Source organism: Plectrocnemia conspersa, unplaced genomic scaffold (genome assembly GCF_051122295.1).
Source record: "Plectrocnemia conspersa isolate PC_06_02 unplaced genomic scaffold, ASM5112229v1 ptg000005l, whole genome shotgun sequence".
NCBI classification, from domain to species: Eukaryota; Metazoa; Arthropoda; class Insecta; order Trichoptera; family Polycentropodidae; genus Plectrocnemia; species Plectrocnemia conspersa.
Genome location: NW_028277169.1, coordinates 11,530,058 through 11,556,109, shown reverse-complemented (window position 1 = coordinate 11,556,109; position 26,052 = coordinate 11,530,058). Strand labels below are relative to the sequence as shown.

General features: G+C 35.1%; 1 protein-coding gene and 2 long non-coding RNA genes across 3 annotated transcripts in view; 1 reads left to right on the top strand and 2 right to left on the bottom strand.

Annotated features, from left to right (window-relative positions):
• how (protein held out wings) overlaps positions 1-26,052 on the bottom strand; it is a 108,227-nt gene that overhangs the window by 50,159 nt on the left and 32,016 nt on the right. The gene's annotated exons all lie outside the window — the stretch shown is intronic.
• LOC148234844 (uncharacterized) lies at positions 708-8,508 on the top strand. Its single transcript, XR_015809695.1, has 2 exons — positions 708-1,553; positions 3,940-8,508. It is a non-coding gene; the product is annotated as an uncharacterized LOC148234844 (long non-coding RNA).
• On the bottom strand, positions 17,444-25,463 carry LOC148234843 (uncharacterized). Its single transcript, XR_015809696.1, has 2 exons — positions 25,387-25,463; positions 17,444-18,631 (listed from the first exon to the last, which is right to left on the bottom strand). It is a non-coding gene; the product is annotated as an uncharacterized LOC148234843 (long non-coding RNA).

Below are 26,052 nucleotides of genomic sequence, written 5' to 3'. Positions count from 1 at the left end.
TACGGCAAAACACTTTTCCGCCAAGTGTTCCGGTCTGGCCGTTCCGAAAAGGAAGGCATCGTTGAATAATTCATCTTGGAACGGACAGCGAAATTCCACATTCGAACGTTGCTTTTTTCCATTCTTCGTGAACAAGAATGGATATCAATTACGTTTCACTAAAAAATCAATTTAGATGAATAATGACAATGCCCGGAGGCTTTGACCAGATTATTAATGATCTATAGAGAATGAAATTGAAAAAAAGAAACAGATGCAACGAATGCAACAATAGACAAAAAACATCGTTTAGATACGCTTGCCAGTAAATTCAGTAATTGCCAAATTCACACGTCTGTAACGCAATGGAGAATGTAAAAATAAGATAAAAATACGATTGAATCACTTTCGCCTAAAGTTATTAACCTGAAACGTGCTGGTTTAACTGACGAATTATCCAACTCCAATTAACATTAACAGCAGTATAAAAAATATGGATATTATGCGTGGTCAAAATAGTTTTACAACCGCCAATTAAAGCCAATTACATAATTACGCATAAATAAACTCTCGAGCGTTTAATAATTTACAAATTATAATACATATACATATGTATATAAATAAGCAGCTATAAATTTAACAGTTAACACACAAAATAATACTCCGTCATGTTGATGCCAAAATTATTCATAGAACTATCATATTTTGTTAACAATTTATGTTGGTCGGGAACCTGGATTGAAGCCGGCTCGGAATTTATGTATGTACCAAGCTTAATGAGGACATGGCGAAAAATTTTATAGCTGCCGCAATTATTATTTGGTACTGTCGCAGAAACGCGTCATCCTGCGACTATTGTGCATACATATTGACTATAATTATCACCGCGATTCGCTCAATCTGACGTTCGGTTAGGAAAAAACTCGATAACATTCTGAAACCCCATCCGGGCGAATAAAGCGAATTGAATCGTTGCCAATACGCATTATGTTTTGACTGATTACCGCCCGGCGGACGGTCGAAATAAAATATTGTTATAACCCGTTGGAAAAAATAAATAAAATAAAGCACATTGTAATAAATCCGACGGAAATAAACCAGAGACGCTGTTTTTTCCAATCGACCGTCGCGAGCGTGTTAAAAGGATTAAACCGTCCGAGTCGACAGTGTGAGAATTAACTCGGTCGCGTTTATTATGGGAGTAGGTAAGGCGATTAACCCTTAACACCTCGAAAGCGAAAATACAAAGTTAAAATTAAGTATAAAACAACAAGTGGGTGAAATATAGCGTTATTTTACAGGTTAACTGCCACAGTATTCACCGATGCCAGGCGCAGAAGTATGGCATTGCGCCATAGTGTGCGCCGGTGCCCGGCAAAGTTTGCTAACGAAAAAAATCCGTATGCGCTATGAGTAATTTATATAGTGAGATTTAGTGTGCCTGACATGCCATCATAATCCGGGGGAGGGGGGGGGGGTGATACTTTAAGTATTAATACTATTTTTTATAAATTTTGTAAAAAAAACCTAAATTTTGCTAATGGCGCAGAACGAACTTTCAACGCTTTAGATCAGTGGTTCTTAACCGGTGCACCGCGGTGCACCAGTGCACCGTGAACTTATTGCAAGTGCACCGCGAGAAAATTGGTAAAAACAAAAATTCCGCAAAATAGTAAAATCTTAATGTTTCAATCAATTTATATTTTATTAGAGTCGTGATACCCCACAATGGATAAATTTATTACCAAACGAAATTGTGAATCAGACCAAAATATTAATGACACTGGGAGTACAAGTGGAAGAAGTAGTGACGATGTTACTAGACATCATACGTCTCATACAAAAGAAAATATATCCAGTAAAATCAAAAAAAATAATGGACAGTATTCTGAAGAATATTTACGTTTCAGTTTTACTAGCATCAATGAAGAAGGATATCACATTCCACTATGTGTTGTATGTGGAGAAAAACTGTCCAATAGCGCGATGTATACTGACAAGTTAAATCGCCACTTCACTACGAAGCACGCCGATCTTGCATCAAAAAGTAAAGATTACTTTAAAAGATTGTTAAGCACGCAAAATAAGCAAGCGAAATATTTTGAAAAAACTGTTAAAATTTCCGATAAGGCACAACTGGCTTCATACAAGATTGCTGAATTGATTGCTGTACAATTAAAACCACATACTATAGCAGTCTCTAATTTTACTTGCATATTGTGAAATAGGAAAAATTATGTTTGGTGATGAAGCAAGAAGAAAATTATGAAAATTCCTCTTTCAAACGATGCAATAAAAAAAATAATTAAATATGTCGGATGATATTGAGAAAACAGTTAACGATAAACTTTCCAAGTGATATTTTGTTTTACAAGTCGACGAATCTACTGACATTAGCGGTAAAGCACAAATAGTAGGATTCGTTCGTTTCATAAATCAAAACAAAATAGTGAATCAATATCTATGCTGCAAAGAACTTAAGGAGCATACGACAGGACAAGATGTTTTTGATCTTATCTATTCATATTTAGAACAATTTAAAATATCATGGGAGTTATGTGTTGGAATTTGTATGAAATGTGCTCCTTCAATGGTAGGCTCATTTAAAGGATTTGTAGCCCTTGCAAAGACAAGAAAACCTAATATTATATCTACTCACTGTTTTTTACATAGAGAATCTTTAGTTTCGAAAACATTACCAGCAGCACTAAAATCTGTACTAGATCAAGTTGTAAATATAGTGAATTTCATAAAATCAAGACCTTTAAAAACACGCATGTTTAAAAAACTTTGCATTTCTATGGAAGCTATGTACGAGTGTTTGATTTTTCACACTGAAGTCAGGTGTTTATCTAAGGGTAAAGTTTTATCCCGATAGAACTTAAGAATAAATTTTTAATCTTTTTTCGAAATGAAGGTATGGATGATTTTGTAAAATGTCTTCAGAATAATGATTGGTATGTTAAAGTGGCTTATTTAGCAGATATTTTAAATTACTTAAATAACGTTAACACAAGCATTCAAGGAAAAAACGAAAAATTCATGACATCCATTGACAAATTGACAGGATTTCGAAAAAAAATAACTCTTTCGAAAAATCGAATAATAGAAAAAAAAGTAGATATGTTTCCTTCACTTAACGAAAACATTCCCAAGGGAGTTATTTCCGCAATATTAGAACATTTAACTTCATTGGAAAAAAAGATTGCACATTATTTTCTATTCTTAAATATAGAAAATTATGACCGAATACGAAATCATCAAATTAGTCTCATTGTCGACTGATCGTACTCTAAAAATTAAATTTTCCGAAATAACTATGAAGAATTTTTGGATTACTGTCCAAGAGGGATATTCAGGTCTTTACATGAAGGCACTGAAAATTTTGTTACAGTTTTCAACATCATATTTGTGTGAGCTTGGTTTCTTAACAACAACTAATATGAAAACTATAAAACGAGAAAGACAGAAAAAAATGTAAACGAAGAATTCAGGGTAACTACATAAAATATTCGACCTAATATTTCTGATATCTGCAAAAGCCAACAAGCTCAGGTATCACATTTATTAATTTTTGATTGATCATATAAATTCCATTATGTTAAGCAGGAATGTTATTTTGGGTAAACAAAGGGGGGAAAATGCACCACTTAGATTTGCCACCCAAAGAGCACCTTTAAATATTAATACAAATATTTTTAATAAAACACGTAATTAAAAATTGGTTCTAGGGCAAAATTAACTAACTAAATTTATTTTCAATACTAAACTTTTTTATATAATTTAATTTAAAAAAATATGTAAAAAATTTGTATGTAACTATTATTTTTTTAAAATATGTAATAAAAATTATGTCCACATATTTTTTTCGACCTCTAAATTCTGGTGCACCGCCACTTTTTCCCATGATCAAAAGTGCACCGTGACTTTGAAAAGGTTAAGAACCACTGCTTTAGATAGTAAAGATCAGCAATTTAATTTTTGGGAGGTTTTTAAAAACCTTTATATACTTTTATAGTTTTATAAAACATAACGCATTCAACGCTAACTAATCTTTTTCACTGATTATACGACTTTGGAAAAGTGGGAAATGGATAAAACACCTTAAAGCAAATTATGTTGTAAGTTGCCTATTTGAATATGATGTTTAATTATGAAATAATTTGCAATAGAGAAAAAATGTAAATATGCCATCTCTGGTTAAGAGTTATATATTTTTCATTGCCAGTATCTTCAGATTTTTTTAAGCTTTCTTTTATAATATAAATAAATTCAATGAATCTACAAGAAAAACATCGTTTCCTATATGAGCTGTAATCTGTTCTTTACAATCGATATTTTGACTTCTTCTAAGATTTGTTAAATATATTTATTTTACTGTATTCTATATTTTTGTTTAATCAGCTCATAAAATCACATCTTTCTCGGTGAGATTTGAAGAAATATATAAATTCATATACTCATCCATCGATTTACGCGGTAGATACGTTCCACGGAAGATCACGTAAATCGACTCAATGTATTAACAGCAAAAGTTTCAGCGACACAAAGCAACTCAGAATACACTGCATGGGCAGTGGGAGAGGTTCCAGATGTAGAGTAAAAGCAAGAAATGGGAGTGGATTTAAACTAATTTCTAAATCAAATTTTTGGTACTCCTCTGTGGGGACGTCGTTTCAGCTTTTTCCAGAGGGCGGGGGGCAAAAGTTAGTCAGTGATATTCAATTAAATTACATGCATTATTCAAATGACTCCATGTGCTCCTTCTACAAATGATGTCCCTGCTTTATCCACATCAAAAGCAATAAAATCGTGCCGTCACAGTGAAAACGCTCACTTATCTTAGCGTTAATATTAAGAGTTTTTATAACACTATTACGATTCACAATAAGTGAGAATTAAATGCAACATATGTAAACCGAATTTTGATCAATAGGAAAGCGCAAAAAACAATTATCTCTTCTCAGAAGTAAAAAATTCACTTCAAAAGCAATAAAATCGTGTCGCAGTGGGAACGCTCGTTACCGAGCGTTCATTACATTTGTTTTTTAACACACAATTTCTACCTGGAGACATCTTCCTAATATCTATATTTTTTATTCTTTATATTTTATATTTGGCATCTAGACATCAATAATGCATTATAAATACACATCTTCAGTATCTTCTTCATCATTTTTAGTATAATAAAACTATTCAGAACAGATACAACGAAAATGCTACTGATCATAGGATTGTTTCAATTCTGGTTGTTATATCATAATGTATGCTTTTATTGAGCAGAAACACTAGTCACTTTTACAAGAAGTTGAATCTTTGAATGCCAAACAACGATTTATCGTTGTTCGTGATACCAGCAAATAAACGTGAACTAATTTGGAACGATCAGGTAGGACTTTGAAAAACATAGCAGTCAAAGTGTTAAGAAGTTGTGTAGATATCGCCTCTCTATATGCGTTGAATCAAAAGTAAACATCCTCTAGGCGACGATTGGTAAATGACTGGTTATAAATAGCGGAAAGATCAAAGCGAACACTCCATTCGATTAGCGCGATCGTTAATTGCCGACATCGATTGGGTATTTGATTGGATAAACGCGTTGTGCTCCTACCGCGTTTTCCAATGTTGCGAATCACTAATTATACGCGCGACAGGTGTGTATGTAGTAGCATGGTAACCCAAAACATTGTCAAAGCAGCAAGATTAACTAATTAGAAGCGAGCACTAATTTTTAAACCTCTTCTTCTGATAAGACTCTATTTGACATATAGTAAGACATTTTTTAAAACATAATTGGTTGTATTTAGGGAACAACTTTAAAAGATAATACAATCAGAAAGTCATTGCACGTGCCATACTTATAATCTATTATAATTGGACATGTTAAAGTATCACTTTGATGTTGCTCAGACTATAAACAAATTCTTGTTTCAACTCATTTTAAAGGACATGTTTATTGCAATACATACGTATAATTTGAATAACAGATTTTCACTTATCTCATGCAATGGTTATACTGCTATGATATACGTTCATATATATACTTTACAATATCTAACGCTATCCGTCTAATGATTCTGCTCCTCCAGGGGTTAATTGAGTCAATATTTCACAACATCGACAAAGCACAACGGTTCGCTCGAGCCATTTCTCCGGCGATGTTAACAACGTGAACCACAACACCGCCGATGTTGTTCTCCAATAATATGCATATGTACACACAACTGGTACTCGCGTGCGACGGTAACGAGCGCAGATCGTATAAATAGCGTTCGCTGTTTATGGCACTGCACTCTGGCAGCGTCGGTCTTACGCCCAGTTTACGTTTCATTGTTTCCCCTTTGACAACAACTGTCGGCTTGATGTCTCGCTAATGGCTAGGGCCCATATCGGGCGTTCCAGAGAGAAATCCCGATCGAAAAATCGAGGCTGCGCTTTGCCTGATTATGGCTGGGTCGGACGCGAAACTGGGATAGACTGGTCGGTCTTTGGTCTCGAGATCCGGATGTGAAACAGTCGCGGCAATTTGCTCGACCATTGTGACGGATCGGGTATTTGGGCGCGTCGACTCGGCGGTGAATCACGGTTGCTGGTTGACGAAATTGAGCTCTTCTTTGGAAAGTTCTTTCGTTACTGTACATTCGATCTAAGGAAACTGAACCAGAACGTAATATGCCTTATGTTCAGAACACATGTATACTGCGCGAAATGGGCAAAAAATTGCCTAATTCATGAAAAGTGCAAGCCCGTTGCCTTATTTGTGAATTATGCAAATTATCTGCAGAATGTACGCATTAAGCCAGTGAAATAGTAGCGCTCCGGTAGTGTTTTTTGATTATTAGCCCTAAGGGGGTGTGACCTCGTAGCCAGAAATAAAAGGCTAAAAATATAGGCTTTAAAAAATAAAAAGTGAGATTCCTTATACGACAATATAATAGTCAATAATCAATATATAAATCGTGCAAAACACCCGGTATTGCACAATAACCACAAACATTTAACTCCCGGTGCATAAAACTAAGGAGTCAAGACACAACATGAACAATACTTTTGACCTTGCATCTAATGCTATTGTCGTTCGGACTTCTTGGTTGATGATCATAGGCATAATAGGTCTTTGATATTTAAGCTGGATCACTAAACGTACCATTGCACTGATTTATTTATACTAAATAGCTAAAATATCAATACCCTCGACTTTCGCACAATTCGCACATTTAAAAAAAAACATTTTTTTTTTTAAAACGTTCTGATAGCGGTGAATCTTTTGCTTCAATCGGACGTTCGTATGATACAAACAGGTATACGATATGTTCAATTTTGCAAAATAAAAAAAAGAATACGTCCAAAATTGTAGAAAATAAAGATATATTTCCACAATCTTTAATGATATGTTTCCAAAAAAACACAGCAAAAAAAAACATGGATGAAATGGAAAATCTTTGTCATCGCAGATCGATGACCAACATCAAAAAAATGTCCCTCTGAGTATTTCAATTATTCAAGCAAAAGCTCTTAGTTTGTACAAAGATTGGAAGGATAGATTAAAAAAATATTTTAACACGGTTTTTCAAGCAAGTAACGGTTGGTTTTACAATTTTAAAATGAGGTATTCTTTTCATAATATTAAATTTACTGGAGAATCGGCTGATGCGGATAAAGATGCTGCAAAAGAATTTATTTCCAAATTATCCAAAATTATTGAAGATGTAGAATATTCCTCTAGCCAAATATTTAATGTAGATGAGACAGGTTTATTTTGGAAAACTCTTTAACAATGAAAAATATGAATGAAGCTTTCACGCACCTTGACAAATTTTTAAATATTATGGAAGATTGTGATCCCAATGGAAAACGCATATCTCAAGTGCGTGGGGCGATCAATAAAAACATAGCATGTTATAAAATACTATAAGAAGAAAAAAAAAAGAATAGTGGAAAACAGTTAACTCTTGATAACTTTTCAAAGGAAACACCCGCAAACCCCACTTAAACGTGTCTCTTAAACGCCTTTTAAACATCTTATAGTATTTACTTGATAAATAAATATTTTAAAATACACACAATTTCAATTTTTTTACTTCCCTCGACTTTCGTACATTCAACATTCGCACACATTTTCAGGAACCAATTATGTGCGAAAGTCGAGGGCCGCCTGTATAATATGCATCAACATGCCGTTTATAATCGCAACTGTTTGAAACACATTTTGGCAAATTTTCCGTAAAAAGTGGTGCAGTTTTCCACGGTGTTGCACACCTCAGTCACGGCCGAACTCTCCAAAATTCGATCCGGCCGCATTTAGTAGCCGTCATCGTCCGATACGACAACGATTGCCAAAAGTCAGCCGATAAAATTCACGCTCCCGTAAATTGGACGGCGTTCTGCTGCAATTTCGCGAACGCCCCTGCCAAGAACGCGAACGAGGGGAACGACGCTGCATCCGAGATAAATCTGAATATAGCGCGTTTTATAACCAACGAATACAAATCTCGGCAGCTGGCGGTAACTCGCGCTTGGAGGCGAGCCAGCGGCAACAAAGGAGTAGGCAGAGAGAGTGTTATGGAAAAACTTCTGATCGATTTAGGGAAATAAATCGCGCAGGCGATAAGGACGACGCGCACGATAGCGCGAAGAGAATGCGAGAGTTTAACCCTTCGGGTGGCGGAAGGAATCTTGGCTCTGTGACAAAGTTAACGAACGAACAAATAGACGAATAAATTACGCGCGCGCGCCACGTGGACGTGAACATCTTCAAACGCGATTTATTTTATAAATATGTTCTAGCTTTCATAATATACGATGTTTTCATAGTATGTACTATAATCCAAGTAATAAAAATGACATCGACTGAAATTGGTTTGAAGACAGTTTGTTTGAAGATCGCAAATTGTATGAATTAAGAATGATGCATGATCGAGCTATCATGTTATGGAGAGAACATTACATCAACGAGTGTTTGTATAGTTATATCATAGATTTTTTAAAATAAGGAAAAACTTAAGAGACGCCTTTAAAATATGATATTGGAGATGAACGAAAATTATTAACGAGCTATGCAAATGCATGTACATCAAATTCCAGTGCTTTTGCCATTTTTGAGCTGAAACGTTGAGAGATGCAAGAGTAGATCTTCCAAAATTAAGTTTCCAATCGATTAATAAGCTTATGAATCGATAAATAAATTATCAAAATATTAACATATTGATACAAAAACTTAGCATAAAATACCAATAAATTATTATGACGTGCAAAACATCCATCAACGTCCAAGAATAAATTCGCATTCTTTCAAATACATACATCTTTCTATTGAAAGTAAACTTTAACGTCAAAACATATATACGTATATTGATTGAAACAAATATATCTCAAATTATCCATTCATGATTAAAAAAAGGCATGACTAATGTATGCATATCGAAAATATACGCGATAATAATAGTTCTCACATATTTAAAAAAAATCACACACAAAAGCATCTAAACGCAGTTGCATTTGTCAGAAGTCCCGCAGCGTTTAGTTAGTTTTTCGCGCATAATAACAGTTATTAAGTTTAATTGATACAACACGAAAAGCGCATTATAGACTTAGGCCGCCCGAGGCCATAATTCAGAGCTTGTAAAAATATGTATGCAATTATATGCGGAACGTTTTGTTAACGCGGTGCGAAAATTAGAAAAAAAAACCGCATAGAAAATGCATTGTTTACTTAATCTCGCATAGGGGACATACAAATTAGCGCATACGTGGGATTCGAACCAAGGATGTTCGAATGCATCGGTCGTCGGAAATAGAATCGGGGTCTCCTCACACAATTAAACTCGAATGCATCCATCATCATCGTTCATTCTGCAAGTGGAACACAAATAATCGGACGTTCACGCTAGATACGGTCCAAAAGAAATGCTATTTTTAAATAAAGGAATTTTCGCGATTTTTCATCTTAAAAACTGTATAGAAAATTTGAATCACTAAGAACCAGGGCTGTGGAGTCGAAATCGGAGTCATAAAAAATCGACCGACTTTTTAGCCCTTTCCACCCCGACAAATATTTTTTAATTTTTCGCCATGCGGTAGTCGGTAATATGAAGTAAACAAAAGTTATTATACACTTAATGCCACCGGCCGGCGTGGTCACACGTACACATACCTACATACAGTGGCGCGGCACTAATCCTAAGAAATATCACTATAATTATTTTTTGTTCTTTTTTCTTTGTTGTTGGGAGTCGGGAAAAATTTATAACGACTCCACAGCCCTGCTAAGAACAGTCAATAATTAACGTCACACGCAGAAGAAGAGAGCCATCATATTATTAGCACTTCAGTGGTTTTAAATATCATAATAATAAGGAATCAGTTTTAAAAAATTGTATTATAACAAATTAAGTAATAATAATCTTTGTAATTATTAATTTCATACACAGAAATTAGCTCAAACATATACACGCACACTTTAAAACACATATTATTATTAAAAATCCATATACTAAAAATGATCAGAGCGTACACCTGAAAGATATGTACACCATCCCACATAAATTGTTCCAGCTCTCCGTAGCTATCGACGAAAACATCATTGTGTATTCGAGGTCTTGCGTTTTAGTCCGTAGTAGAACAAGTACGCAGAATCGAAGAAGTATTGACACTACTCCTCAACAATTTTAAAAAGTACTTCATTGAATACACGCTACGTCGAGAATGCAATGAATTGTATCCAAAATTCATGGCAAAAAAACCTCAGGGTACAAATACCAAATCGATCCGTACTTCCTTTTGTTGATATCTGATTTTTTTTCCTGAATCCTATCAAACAAGTAGTACTTCCATTCGCTGGGATTCCATTCCAATCGAGCCATAGAGGACGCTACAAAGTAGCGTATCGTACAGTATGCGAACCGCCAAAATGACAATCGCTCCGCATAACGAACCATAAACGCCACTAGAAACAAAAAGGGCTTTAAGAGCATTAAATTATTCGTGTAGAGTAAGTTATCGAATTATCAATTGCATCGCACATCAAACATACCGATTAAATTATAATCTCAATTATTAACAAATTGCCACCGATTACAAAACCTTCGCATAGAAAAAATCTAGCCTGTCAATAATCTAACACACGTTAAATCGAATTACGTACGTGCTCGGGAGCACTAATCAGATCGTTGATTGTGCGTCACGTTTCGCCGACAGCAATGAAAAATTCGTAATGAAATTATTGCAATATGCAGATTCTCGACGGCTAAGCTAATCGAACGCCCGCTGACCGCAATCGTAATGCACTTAGAGCTAATAATGCAGAAAACAGCATCCGCGCAAAAACCCACCTCGGAGAGAGAACAAAGGCGCCGACTTTACGACGCGTTATTGAATGTTAATTCGCGAGATGACTGCGCGAGATAAACGAACCGGACGATTTAATAGGGAATCTGCTGCCCTCTTCGTCGTCGTGTGCAGAATTGCAAAACGTGCGTTATGTTATGGCACTTCTGGCTCTCACGGATGCATATATGCATGATAATCGAAATTACAGCGTGTGGATCCCTCGAGGTGAATCGTTTCCTAGTGATAGTTAACGACGAAAAATGCTCACTGTACAGTTGGGTTGGCATTTGCCAGAACTGCCTAATAAACCAGCTACGTGGATACCGCCCGAGGCCAACGATATTTCATATTTAAATTCGATAACTAAAACGGTGGTATTATTATGTACAGCTTACGGCCACATTATTAATTTTAGATTATAGATGTTGAATTAATTGATGGGGGAGACGGGAGTTGTAAATGCTTAGAATCTATTCTATACAACGTATACCTTTAACAAACTAATAAATGTTGATAGATAGCCAAAAATAAATAAAATCAATAAAACATTAAAATATTTTATATTGACATTGAAAATATGTTTAATGTCATCAAATAAAAGGGACATTGCGAAGCAACTTACAATATGTTCAAAATGTCAAAAGGCCGTCCATGGTATAATATTTATTTAAATTAAATTAATACCATCGTAACCTAACGGGTTACCCCAATGAGTCGCGATTTTCGAAAACAATAATTGTATTATCTAATACACAAAAAATAATAGTACAAAATAAAAATCATAAAATATGATATCAAAATTAAAAGATACGAACTGGACCAGCTCCTCATAGCTAACATTAAACAGGTCAATGTGTAATGCCAGCGTATTAAGGAGCCGGATGGCCACAGCTATGGATTCCAATCCCGGGATCTGGGATTTTCAATACCTGACGAGTCCTGGGATTATAAAACATAATCCCGAAATTTTCGGGATAGATTGATTTATCAAGCACAATCGAATTATTATTAACAAAATAGTTATATTTCGTGTACATACTTGCGCGAGTTGCACGTGTCTTCTGTGGAACACCGGATGCTCGCGGATAATAAATTATTTACTGCGTTACGCATTCATGGTAACATGGAATATAAAAAATCATTGCATTTAAATGAATTCGAGGGAGAAAAACATAAAATTGCAAAACAAAAGCTCACTTAAGGTAATAAATAATGTTTTAATGAATGTCAAACATACAATTTTAAAACTGAACCCAACAACCTGAGAACGTAATGGATTTGTCATCAATAAAACCTTTATTTATTACCTTTAATGAGCCCTCATTTTACAACAATAACAAACTGAAATTAAAAAAATGACAAATCAACAAAAAAAAATGCTTCTGTTAGATTGTATATAACCAGGAATATTTTAAATATAAATTAGTTATCAAATCGCATTCAAATGAGACCCACACCCTCGTACATTATATTTCAATAAAATATTTTCACCCTTCAATAATGGATAAACAACCGAAATGTAATATTCATAAAAAATATGGTGATATTAATTCGACATGGAAATACTTTTTAACATCAACGGATAGAGCTACAGTTAAATGTAAAGAGTGCAGTGTGCTTTTAAAAACTGGCGGAGGATCTACCAGAGGACTGCAGTACACAAAATGAAAACTCATGAGCCATATTCTGTCAATTCTACCGAGAAAACCACCAAATCGCCTGATCGACCGTTGAAAAGAAAATTAATATCAGACTATTTTTTCCCACAGAAGGTCAATCACTAGACGCTGTGCTTGCACGGATGACATCTCGAGATGGTTTACCATTCAATATATTTACTACATCGATTAATTTGAGAGCAGCTCTTATAGCCAAAGGATACCAATCTCTTCCTTCTTATGTAACTTCGATAAGGAATCGTGTAGTCGATTACAGTGAGAAAATTCGAAATAATATTATTGATGAAATTGATGAATGTAAAAAAAATGGAAAACGTTTTAGTTTGACGAGTAGACATCGGTCACCAATAAAAGCTACATGAATGGTTCGCGTTGGGACTTGTAATGCCTGAACAGCAATTATGCATCGTTCATGGAATTCACCTCGCCATTTCTGAATTATTTTACAAGAAAATTCTAACTGAATATTTGGAATCATGTTTTGAAAAAAAATATCAATATCAATTTACTGATGGATACGAAGATGAAGAAGGATTTGCAATGGTTTATTCTGATTCTGAAAATATACTTTTATCTGAAAATCACCTCATCAACGACATAGTAAAGTATTAAAACCTCTAAAATTAGCGGTCGAAGCACTCTGCCGACGTGATACCAACTTGTGCTCAGCCGACGCAATTTTGAAATTCAGTTTCAGACAATTGCCGAACTTAAGTCATGTATAAAAACGAATCCGAACAGATTTAACTGATACACTAAAATATTTATTTAACCCTTCATCGTTTAATGACAGCAAAACAACTCGTAAAACTATAAAGTAAACTATTCAAAAACTTAGTGAAACACAGCCATAGGCGAGTTGGCAAGTGCGGACATCCTAGCCCCAACGGTCATCAAAAGAGGACGCGATCTCGTTCCGGAACCCAAATATATGTTTCACTAATCAAAATTGTAATTATAATAAGTACACATAAAATGTTTTGCAATTTTTTTGCGAATTAAAAAACCGGTTCTTTGAGAAATTAAGAAATGGCTATTATTTTTCATCGACAAACAATAGATTATAATAGATAATAGTACTAAATTTTCTAAATAAGAGATATTGTATACTTCAAACTTGGTTTAATTCGTTTTTAATTTTCTTTAATAAACGATTATATTGTTTTATTTTTGTAAAATATAGATATTATCCTTTTTTATTATTACACTTCGTATATAGAACACGGTTTTTTATTTTATAAAAAAAAATTAAATGGTAAAAGATTTTTTTTATAAAAAACACTGCAGTTTTCGCACATCTAATGTAAAATTATCTGGCATTAAAAGGGTTTAAGTAATTAATTATGGTAATATTTTTAGGTATATCAATTAAAAGTTGTCGCAATCCATTACCGAAAATAAAGCCAACATCAACTAAATTGACGGTAACATGAATCAATGGCGTAGCGAAGGGGGGGGGTCCGAGGGGTCTGGACCCCTCCCCCTAGGCGGAGCGCAGCCGGTGATTTTATGTTAATTAAATATAAATTACAAAAATTATCTTGCCCTTTTTATTGACAAACCCCCCCCCCCTTGACAAAATCCTGGCTACGCCACTTACATGAATAATTATTTAGTTTAAAATATTTAATTCTCTATTATTCTTAAAAGTAAAATTATTAGTCTGGATACGTTTTATTGTAAACATAAATATGTAGCCTTCATAACTTGACGAATATATAATGAATAGTTAAAAATAACTAATATTTGTAAACAAGACAGCTCGAGTACGATTTTCCAACTCTAACTATAGCAAAGATCAAATTGGATTACAGATTTAATCCTGAAGACTACTAAGATTTAAGGAGCTTTCGTAACTAATCGGCGTCACATACACTAATTTTCCACGATAACGTCATTCATTCTTACGCCGTAGATCTTGCGATCTACGGCGAAGTCTATGCGATCCTGTTGATCAATAAGCTCGTGCGTACCGCCGCTCGTCGTCTTTCGTTAATGAGAAATATTATTATAAATTTATAGTGATCAAATTATAAGTAAATGTTCATGTTTAGATGACCATGTATGTTATCTGATTAAATATCAGCATCACTAAATTATTAATGTTGCTCTATGTATGCTTTGAATACAATACTTCTTGTTTAATGTGCGTTTCAGTTACATCACACCACAGCCGAGCGCATACCAACGCGACCCAAAACGACGCAGTCAAATTTTATTGCGTCTGCCGTTAAATTAATGGCGAATAAAGCAAATATTTGAGGGTTGCAACCGGTGCCAAGAACATTCTCTACAAATTTCACACAATATCTGCAAAATTTACTGCAGCCACACGACGATCGGCCAAGTATTCCAAGGCGAGATGCACCCACGTTTCCGATAATACGTATTCGAATAGGCGTTAAAATGTGGAGCAGCCCACTTAATGGACTGTCTGTCGTCAGACCCTTTTGAAACCGAAACAATTTTCACACAGTAAAAAAGATAGAGGTACAATAAGATCTTGAATAACAACAACAAAAAATAACCAGATCGAGCGTGTGTGGTGTGGACATGAATGAGAACGAACAGTATTTTTGATTTTTTTGTATGGTATGTATGGTAGCCGAATGAACGCTGGGTCACGATTCCGGTTAAAAAGTTTATAGTATCATATACGTCCATCATACATCATTTTATACGGTACTGAATACTAATTCGTACAATAGGAAAACCGCAACTTACTATATTGTAGTTAGATCCTAGCAATTATTCGTTAATTGTTACAGTTTAGGATTGTGTGTGCACAGCCTGTCTACGGCGGAACAGGAAGCAATTATTATGACACGGCTCGATCGCGATACATATTGAATATTGATGAAAACACACAAGTACGCTTTATGAATGGCATGTGTGTGTGGGTGTAGTAGGTATAATGCCCACGTTTAATGCATCGCCAGTCTGGCAACACCTTCGTTTTGCCCGAGATGACATCACTGTCGTTCTGCAACTCTAATCCCACCGGACCATATCGAGACTATCTTGCCAATATCCCAATTCTTAATGACGCGATGGATATTCAAACTGTTGATCAACTTACTTTAGCAAGGTTGCAGCAATACTACAATGCTGTCTATTGATTCGTTCGATTCGAGAACAACACAAATTCGGCAAGGCTCTTTTTGTGCAAAGACCTTCAATGATAATTCCGTCTTGCAAATTTACATCATTCTGTGAATTGAAACAAGCGTTCAAAATATACTGCATATTCATATTTCACACAATAATATTCTGCGAAACCCTCGTATTCCGATAAAAAAGAACACTAAGGGGGACACGTGAGAAAATTACATTACATACTACACAATAATATTACTTTTTATTAAATATTCACATTTAATTATGAAGGTATACAAATAACAATAACTATACGATCTCATAAGTAATTGATCGTTTTAAGTAGTCATATAGCAAATTCCTACATTTATTAGGTATGATAATTTTAATTCTCACATTAAATTACTGGTTACAGTTGCACCTTAGCTATAAAGGGTTATTGTGGCTTCTTAATCGACATATTTATTTTTTAGAACTAATTGTATAACACCAACAGGATATTTGTCATAGACATTTCGCACTACATGACTCATTCGTTCATATAAAATGCCTTTAAAAAAACAGGTAACCAAAATTTGTAAGAACGATGACTACATCGATTTGACATTTTTGAGAGCAATCCGATCCACGTCAACTACTCCCAACCAGGGCGAGGTGTAAGATGATATTGGCGCGTATTTATATTATGTGAAGTGAAGAAGAGTAGTCGAAGAGAAGCTGGAGGAGCGGATTATTATTAACCGTGATATAATAACGTCTGCAAGCCGGAGATTTAATGGCGAATAAGCCCGTGTACTATGCGTGCGTTATATCGGTGGACGGTGATATAACGAGTATTTGCGGGGCCAGCTTCTTGGCCTTTGAACAGACGAGACAGGCAGTCACCACAGGGACAGATGGAGTGCTAAAGGGGACGATCTCGTGAATGATGGATGCATCTGCGACGGCACTGTTGCTTGGCTTTCCAACTGCAGTGGAACGAAAAATCGAACGACTATTTCGAGATACGGAGTGTGTCTCGATTTTCAGCTAATAGCTCTTAACTACGACTGTATTGATTTATAAATGTATACAGGAAACTACAAGCAATTCAAAATCAGAAAGAATGAGAACATCTTGACGTAATTTCAGATCATAGAGAAGAAAATATCGAAAACAAACAGATCTATAAACCTCTAAATATCAACAGCGACTGCTTGCTATATATTTAAGATCTCATGTGCACTCTCTAATGGCATTTTCTTTACATACTCATAAAGCAAACACTCAATTTTTTTTTTTAATTATTGTACGTTATTATGATAATTTTACTTGATCTGTTTTCTAATTATTGCTTTATCATGATATATTTTTCGAATATATTGCTAAACAAATACATTTTTCATTATCGAATGATCGCCCACAATTAGCCACCTGTAAGTTTAGTTTTTTAATACCTCATTATTAGAGATATTTTAATAACTAATATATAAAACCTAGCTCGTGAGATTAGGAAAATCTAATCTGCGATGATCGACTGGAATTAGAATTATATAATAATCACTAATTCTAATCACCCAGACACGTCTAAATCAATGTGTTATTCAATGAGAAAACAAAAGACTCCTACTCACACTCTCGATTTAGCTGACCACGAGGAACAAGAGACAAGAGAGACTTTCTCAACATCCGACACTTTTTGAATCAATATGGACCATTACTCGTTTAACACTGCCGTTGATACCGACACTTATATTTTATTTGTATATCGGCAGGCCTGCCGAGAGGGGATAAATTCCCAGGGCCCAACTTATAGCAAGAATATATTTATTAAAAAAATAAAAAACGACGTGAAATAATAAATTAAAACTAAACTACAGTTGTTTGAGATGTACATATGTATATACTGATGTATTTAAGGTATAAGTTCCTTTAGCCCTTTTTATACATATTATACAATAAATAAAAGGAGCGGAACAGTCTTCAAAAGCACCTAATTTTTCAATATACATTATTCAAAAGGACAGATTCAGTTCAATAATTCTGCATATCTATTTAAAAGCATTTGTGTTATTAACCCATGTGAACCAATAAAGCAAAAAATGCTATTATATATTACGAAAATCTATATACTACGCACTCAATATATTTCACTAATAAACAGCCGTTCAGTTGTGGTCAGATTGTTCTATTCTACAATCAGATAGCGTTGAAAAAACGACCGGTTCTCGCAAAATTATTAATTATCAACTTTCAACATGACAGCGAGCAATCGAAGATTGATAGATTATTTCATTATGTGACTATTTCAACTTGGAGAAGACTCACTTTAAGTCGCGGTTTTCGCACAGAACTAAGCGAACACAAAGCGTCTACCATTAGCAATTTCACAATCGATTAACCACAAACGATGGCGATGCATCACGCAGTCGATGGGAAAATGCGAAAACGAAGGCTGTGCGAAAAGTACGCGTAGATAATAAAGCGTAAAATATATTCATATATCAAACATATCGAACGTTACCAAACAGCACCTCAATCTCAATAAAGTCATCGGTAGATTTGCTCACCTGAAACAAAGAAGAAAAAACAATTAGCAATGCGAAACTTGTACTTGTACTTGCACATAATAATACTACATGCAATTGTGTTCGTTTTCATTCACGACCATTACCTTGCGTGTGTTGTATACGTACGTATGATTATAATAAAATGTTTACATTGCATAATCTGCGTGCGGGAATCCCCACAACAATAACAACAGCAAAAAAGGCAAGTTCCCTCAGCCAATATTAGGAATACCTGAGAGGAGTTCACCTGTTGCATGTTCACCTGTAGACTATACACATTACAAGGATAACCGCAGGTGAACACCATAAAAGAACCCTCGCCGAATAAGCGGAGCGTAAAAAACGGTTTGCTATACAATGCGACTTCACGTATAGTGGGGGATATGGCGAAAGTTCTATTCAACCGAAATTTAAATGGAAAGAGATTTTGGATGCCGACACGCAGCGATAGTGACCTAGAGGTAAACGAGTTACATTTTTTTAAATAATATTTTCAGCCTTGGTATGTTGCCAAACTTGTCAGAGGAGCAAACGAAGGCGATGGTGGCGAATCTTAAAGGTCACTCGGTAGTAAAGTATCCGCAAGGTCTAGGTTACACGCGCTAAACTTTTATAAGATACATGCAGTTGGGGAAGTTGTTTCTTCACAAAGATAAAAATAAAGGCGATGTGATACAATACGAAATTATAAGCTGAGTCACTGCAAACTTCCTGCAATATGCGCAGGTGAATTAATATTTGAACAGTTTTAAAACGACGGTCGTTGGTTGGTATGGATTATATTGATAAGAAAGTTACTGTGCACCGTTAATTGTATAGAAAAACATATTGCAAAAAGTGCTAATATAAAAAAATACATTTAATGCAAATAAATTACCAACTAAAATATAGTAGTGATAAACACACAGTTGCGCAAAGATTTTAAATAAACAAATACATACTCTGTTCTTATATTATCTACTACACTAATAACGTACCCGTTGAAAAATCAACGGTAAAATGTTTTAAAACTGTTTTTTTCTAATATAAAATAATGTAGTATTATATTTCATAAATAGATATACTTATTTATTATTTGGTAAATAAAATGTGAAAAAATAAATAAAATTGTTTAAGAACATTAACCCTTTGTAGTTCAAAGTTTTTTAGCAAGTGTTGCCCCAGGCTCTTGTTACGACTAGAACTAAAGGGTTCCCCCATAAATAACACACAAGCATTCTCCGGTGAATGAATATTTATTTGTTACAAAACGGTCACGGGAAACAATATATCACCGGAAGACAAATAGCATCGTATGGTCACAATATTCCATCAAGCAAATGTCACTTTTTAAAGGCGTATACTTATTCCGTTGTTCTAAGAAGCGAGTGCAACGATTGGCTGGATGATCGCCGCAGGCTTGTAATTGGCCAGCAAGCTTTGTAGGCCTGAATACGTAAGATTGGTTACCAGGCAGACTCTGGCAGACACTCGAAGAGACTAACAAACGATCGCCATACATACGGTCATGGTAGCTCACAACCTGAGAGGGATATCACCATACGAGCACCGCAACAGAAGGATCAATCTCCGCTATACTGTCGCTGCCACGCCACCTACAAGACCTCTGAGGATCTTCTACGGACATCATCCCTCCGCCAGCTTCTCTACCACTGCTCGGAGAAAAACGATCTCGCTCTAATCTGTCGCAATATGTAATATGATCTAATAAAATTCTCACTAATATCCACCTGTGTCTTACTGGTTGCAAGTCACACCCATTGGGTTACCAAACCTGAAATAAGTATTAACCGCCAGACTGAAAGTCTGGAAATCTGGAAATTATTATTTATAAATTATTATATGCTATACAATTTAAAATCAATCGATTTTACTGCAGCTAGAGCCGGTATTTTAAGAATTAATAAAATATTTAAAATAAATTTTATTTATTTATTCTAATTTTAATATCATAAGATATAATTTAAAATAATTTGAGAAAAAAATATCCAGAAGTTATGGACATAGGAGCTGCCAGCAAAAAACAAATGTACCATACGCGTGGACAAAGGAATCCAAAGGGTTATTATCAAATATATGCATTATATATTTCATTTGTGACTAGCTTCGTGTTATCCACGCGAATTTGTGTGTTTATTATATGAACACATATACTTATTATTTTAAAAATAAACGCAAAATTGTGGGGCTTTTGTAAGATTAGTTTGTTTAAATTCTTATTATTGATGGCTAACGATAAACTGAATTATAAAACATTTATACGTTTTAAATGTCAGTGGTCGGCCATGTACTAGATTTAACGAACTGTAACAACACTAATACTAATTTTTGGAGTTTTCATTTGTTCTTTAAGAACTACATTTATACTTAGACGGTCGTCATGTAGTAGAAATCGCAAACGCTCGGACACGCACGCTGAGTCATACATAGCACCGCCATAAACAGATTCTTGACAGTTGTTTTTTAAACTGTATGTATGTAATATATTATTTTTAATAACTTGATTTTAAGTTAGCTGTTATTTTTATACATATGCTATCGCATTTAAAAAATGATTACAAATCCTATAGAAAAGTCGTTTGTTAATTTATCACATCAACATATTAATAAAACTGTATTATACTAATTCGGCGAACATATTTTCCCAGTTCATCAATTCACACGTGCATATTTGATATTCAAAAATTTACATTAACTCACACATCGCCAAAATTATCATAATTCACACTTACAAATCGCCAATTATGGTTAATTTTTACAAAATCGAAAGGAGTTTGACAGATCTTTCCCAATCGCTCGCTAGTTAACTAACTGCGATGTTAATCTCCGTCGCTAAAAAAAAGTTAAACGCTCGGTCCAAATCACGAACCGACCATTATCCAATAGCTCACATTGCGCGCTAATTTGACAGAACCGCCAGTTCTGATAAATCGAACCGTTTAAAAGGTGAAAGACTATGACTGCACGTATTAAAAAAATTACACACACACACACAGCACTACTAATTGCGATAAAATGGCGACCGGCCAAGACGATTAGAGGAATGTCGTCATTTTTTTCGAGCAATGTGTCTCACGCGAAAATCGGCCGCGGGGTTAAACTCGACAAGTTAACGGGTTAACCGTATAAGGAAATAACCGGATTAAATGATGTTGTAGAACAATATTGTCCGACGCCGACGGGCGTTATAGCAAATGGATTAAACCGAGACATAACTGTGTGAGAAGGCGTCAGTTGGTGGCTGTTGTGTGTTATTTTCATTTTTTGTCGGAGTAATGAATAAGCGATTGAGTTATTGCGTAATGAACGATGATATCATGTGAGTGATGATGAGATCACACGTATTACACAAATTTGCTAGTATTGTTTAACGCCTTGAAGAGCCATTAACGTTATAATGTCGATGTTTAAATTGAGCTGTCGGCCGTAAGGGGTTAAACTCCGGCTACGATCAGTAAATTATTAGCGAACGATTCGCGACTATAATATGAATCAAACTAATAATAAAAAAACGCAGACGTCATGTTAGAAATAATATAAGAATTACATCAGAAATAATTAGACGTTTGCATTTTTACAAATGTTACCACACGCGTCGTTAGACGACGCCATGTGGTCATGACAGGGTTAATACAAATTCGTTTAATTTTATTATAATCATCTTGGAGTACCCCCCGTCGCGAACGGGTCCATCTTGTGTAAAACATAAAAATAAATGTTGAAGGAATTTGGTTCTATAAGCAAATAATCATATAGCTCTGTTATGGCAACTAATCTAAATATAATATTCAAATTTTGAATATGAGGTATCTGAATTATCTCTAAGTTGGGATTCAGCCAATTATATCCATTCATCTGGAAAATTGTATGAAAAACTCAATGAAAAATTTCTAATAAATGTGTCAAGTGAAATATGATCATTAACTATTAAAATTTTTCATTGAATTCCATATAAATGTATCATAAACGGGGTTTCCGGAATTTCCAATTGACGTAATTTAGTAGTTAACCAAGTAGTTTCCTTAAAAAAAAAATATTTTCTGAAAATTCCAAGTAAATCGGCTGCATATATTATGATATGTATAAGCGAATATTAAAGACAAATAATTGACAACCCTAAAAGGTATTCGCTACTGATACATTAATAGTATGTATAAAAGCAATATAAATTCATAACATTTTTTTCTTCAAGAATAAAATATAAACATGACACGTAAAAGTGCATGGTGATAGAGACAGCCAATCTTAGCATATCACGAAAAACCTCAGTTTTTTATTTATATCATCTCTGGGAGATCGTTATTAGTGATTATTATATAATTATAATTCCGATCGATCACCATAGATTTGATTTCGTGAATGAATATCGTGATGTATATTTAAAATCAAGCTTGGTCGTACACATATTAGGCATGAAATATTCTTTAACTGTGGAATTTACATTTAAAAATCCCCTTTTTTTTATAAAACACATTTTATTTGTAATATAAATGGAACATACCACTAAACATTTTTATTACTTCTTACTGAAATTCGGAGTTTTTATAGTAAATGATAATTTTTATATCACACGGCGAGTATACATGCTAACGACTAAGTTTTGGATTGACGTATATATACGTCTAACGCAGTTAATAAATAATCTGCATTAGCTCATAAAAAAACATACATATGTAACCTATTATTATGACCGAGTGTTAACGGATTGTCGACACCGCCCCCTAAAAGTTTCAAAAAAGCTCGATTGAGTACACGCTACATCGAATCCGAAGAACTACACTTTAACCAACCTAAAGATACATTTACTGAATTCTATTCAACATCTGTTTCGAGAACTCTACGAGCTCGCGTATCTCAGTGGTGCTGTTACTATGATGAAACGCAATGCATGATATGCAATGTAACGCCGGCCAGCCAGCGAGAGCACGTCTCCCTGAGCGCTCGGGAGAAACACTGGTGGGAGATTCGCTCACCCGGCCGTCACAAGCTGGGTGCCCACCCATAAGGGTTGGACTCGTAGGGCCTTATTACCGGTAACGGCAATGGTGCACGCAATGGATTCCGTGTGGTTATACTTCTGTAGATTGATCATTAAAACCTTATAAAACTAATTTATTTGTAACTTTTGAAGATGGTGTTTTCTTATTCGTGAGCTTGATAAAGGACTTAATCGGTCGGATACAGTAGAAGCTGTGGGAGATCTTCATCCAAATGCGCAGACAAATATGCCTAGCGACACTTGCGAACGTGAAAAAAATGATAATGGAATATAACGTGACAATTTCGTAATTCAAACAAAGGGTTAACGACATATTAACACAGTAGACTGAACAGACCACCACGGTGTCTAGAGAAAAACAATCCTTTTGGACATAGGAATGCATAGACAATGTGTCAAGACACGCTCATTTATCGCGTAATTATTACCCTCGTAATGACCAAAGAATACATACTATTTTGTGCATTATGGATTGCATAAACAATACGTCATCTAGACATAAATAACACAATTTTTATTACCCCTTTATATTATCGACCTTCGAAATGTAATCATCCAGCAAATTTCGCTCTTTCATACAACATTTGGTCAACTGATTTCTGTAGAGACGTACCGAATCAACCACACACATGATCTGACTCTGAAGAGAGAGAGAAAAGCAGACGGCAAAGGACGAATCAGTGATTTTGTAATCATTGCCGTTACGTAGAATGAATTATAACGATATTTAGTAGACAATAACAAATTGTCTGTTTCTGCCTCGAATTGTCGGCATTGGCCAAAAAATCAAAAGTATGAAAGGATAAGAACTTTTCATAGCTCCGAGAGAGTATATAAGCGCAAACACAGCGCACTTAGCTTGCTTTCTTCAGAATTTTTTAGTCAAAATTTCTGATCTCGAATAAACAAGAGTTTATACGAACTCGCATTAAGCGAAGTTATCGTAGAAAATCGAAAAGCAGTTGCTTTTCACCGGAATCCAAAATTAAAACTGGATTTTTTGGCTACTTGATGGAAGGTATATGTATGTAATAATCGCACAAATTATGCGTAGATTTAAATATCTATTAAAAAAAGTGCACTTTAGAGGCTGCGCTCGAGTAATTATACAAACTACACAATGTTTCCGAGCTACTCAAATGAACAGTGGATGCATAGTGAATTTGTAAATTAAACTGTATCAGTGACATTCAAAATTAACAAAACAAAACGAAATAAAAACACCTACAATGGACGGAGGTACGCATGCATGACTCCCATTCTTCATTAAAATAACAACACAATTTGCACTTGAATCGTCCGAGCATGTGTTAATGGGTCGCGTCAGTCAGCCACTGGGGCAGTGGGATCCCCTCGAGCGGCGCGCCGTTTGAGAGCCGCTGAACTCGGGCTTTCCTCGCGTCATATCGCATGCGCGTATGTCAGTGATAGTGTTGTAAATAAAGAGTCGACAAAAACTGGAACGCAGCAGCATATCGTGAACACAATGGCGAAACTGGCTCGACCTTGCCCGACGATATTCGCGTATGCCTATCTCGCTCAGCCGCAAGCGAAACGAGCGAGACGGGAGACGCAACTAAAATTATTTTACAGTTAAATGTTAACTGGTGTGTGACACGCAGAACTAGTTTGCGAAAATAATGGGCGACGATAACGCCATGGGAACGCTTCTGGAACTATGTGAGGCTCTTGCGATGGAAGTAACAAAAGCAAAAGCCGATGCGAAACACATCAGTGTTGATTATAATGCACTTACGATGCAGTGCCCGTATGTGTGCGGAATACGAAGGCGTCACACATGTCTGGTTGGTATCAGATATTGTTAGTGTATGCGAAATGCAAATGTACACATGTCACAACACATATTGTTGGTTACGAAATGGACCTTAATCGAAATAGCAAACCTATGACGTCACATCATAGCAATTCCCAGAAATGATTACAATGTTCATAGATAAGAAACAGTACAGTATACGCTTAAACCAGTGATTCCCAAAGTGGTCTATATCGACCCCCAGGGGTCTATGATAACCTGCAAGGGGTCTACGTCAGCGAAAAAAAATTTGGGGGTCCATGAAATAAAAATGGGGGTTCACTGAAGTGGATCTCAACAACCACTGATAGTACCTATCTACTTACGTTATAATCTTATAAAATAAAGACATACATTATTTATAAAAGTACCTATGAAGTAAAAAAAATATTATATATGTTTATAAAATTGTGTAAGTTGTAGGATGTAGGCATTCGCTTTGTGGTCGCAATACATTTTGAACTTGTAAAAACCTGCACCGTGATTCTCAAAATGGTCTATATCGACCCCTAGGGGTCGACGACGACCTGCAAGGGGTCCGTGTCAGTGAAAAATAAAATTGGTGATCCATGAGATGTAAATGTGGGTGACTTTATTTTTGGCTTTCAA